Below are 1,697 nucleotides of genomic sequence, written 5' to 3'. Positions count from 1 at the left end.
AGGTTTCCAAACAAATGGAAAGGACAAGCAGAGATGTGTACAATCTTTATTTAGCATCAGAAAATATAAAAATATAATAATTCACCCCAAACACAATTTTTGGGGAAAAATACACAATTTATAAAAACAACAACAACATTCACACACACACAAACAGACTCTTAATGTCATACAATAGTAACTTGTAAAATCGGATCTCAGACCAATATCAATATCCCATTGGATAAATTAGCATTTGGGGAGGAGAAATGAAAGAAAAAAATAAGAATTCAAATAAATTAAATCCAACCTCAGTTCACACCCTCATGCAATTGTATAACCAAAATCACAATCCACACAATAACCAAACCAAAATATTAAGTAAAAATAAAATTAAATCCTCCTGAACCCAGCAACCAAAGTGGATTGATAATAAATAAGAGAAGTGCTAATAACCGCTCACAGTACTCGACACGATTGACAAGCAACCCACAATCAAACCAAAAATGAAATAAAAAGACAAATGCAAATACCGTTTGGCAATATATCAAAAACAACTTATTCAATAACGAATACTCACAATATTCCACACAATTGACAAAACAAAAAGAAACAAAACGAAAGAAAATAACATTAGTGTTGAAAAAGTAACAATAATAGATTACTCAAAAACCACTCTCACCATACACACATAATATAGTCACTCAAACGCACACACAATGTAATCACCCAACCACACACAATATCGTCACTCCAGCACACACAATGTAGTCATTCAAACACACACTCGCCCTGGCTCACGCTCACATAAAACTCATTCACATGAAGCTCAGCGCATATAAACATGCGTCTTTAAAGTAGTCAATGGGACTGGAGCGCGCACTCTCCAATCTCCAGCGCGCAGCCCACGGATCACAGTAACACGCCGCCCAGCAGCAGCAAAGCAACAGCGGGCAGATTCTATAAAATATTCACCCAATTTGATCATTAACCACAGAGGAAAATTACATCTTTAGTTAACAAACGATTTAGAAGAGTCACAAACTTACCTGCAGCACAATTGACTGACCCTCGGTAAGCACGGTGAACAAACCACCAACACTGCCTTGATCACACGGTGAACAAACCACCAATACTGCCTTGATCAAACTATATAAATGAATCATCATTAAACGGCACTACTAAAAAAAACCCATGCAGCACCATATCAGTATAATAATGTACCTTAATTTATGCAGTTGCACTTCCACAGGCCCAAGCCGAGAGGTAAAGGGAATTTCCCCCTTATGCAGGTCTACGCCACTGAATCAGCGCTCAATGCTTAACGCATAATAAATAATTATTGCGACACAAATGAACGCAACCCGCATACCATGCCAGAGGATAAACGGAAATGGAAGGAAAACTCTGCGGTTTTAAAGGGGCTGTGAGCTTAACTTCCGCCCAACTCCATCCACCAAGAACGAAAAAGAAAACCCCAATAATAAAAAGGGTCACCCCATTACATTAGGTATTTTTGCCCATTAACGATATAAACTCTTCACAGATTTGAGACAACAAATAGGAGGCCTTACCTTAACCCTTCTGTCCATGCTTCTTTAAATGATCTTGTATAAAGGGGTCAAACTAAAAGATAATTTCTGTTTTGTCGTGATCCTAGTTTTTCCTCTTGCCCTCAAAACAGAAGCCCCCTTTCTCCCAAAAACTTTACAATGGCT

At 37.9% G+C, this 1,697-nt stretch overlaps 1 long non-coding RNA gene across 1 annotated transcript; it reads right to left on the bottom strand.

The window, feature by feature from the left end:
- Positions 1–533: 533 nt before the first annotated feature.
- LOC141363291 (uncharacterized) lies at positions 534–1,481 on the bottom strand. The gene is made up of 3 exons (XR_012368857.1): positions 1,204–1,481; positions 1,029–1,128; positions 534–939 (listed from the first exon to the last, which is right to left on the bottom strand). It is a non-coding gene; the product is annotated as an uncharacterized lncRNA (long non-coding RNA).
- Positions 1,482–1,697: the final 216 nt, after the last annotated feature.

The sequence above is a fragment of the Misgurnus anguillicaudatus genome, unplaced genomic scaffold (genome assembly GCF_027580225.2).
Source record: "Misgurnus anguillicaudatus unplaced genomic scaffold, ASM2758022v2 HiC_scaffold_33, whole genome shotgun sequence".
NCBI classification, from domain to species: Eukaryota; Metazoa; Chordata; class Actinopteri; order Cypriniformes; family Cobitidae; genus Misgurnus; species Misgurnus anguillicaudatus.
This window is presented reverse-complemented; position numbering and strand designations above follow the sequence as displayed.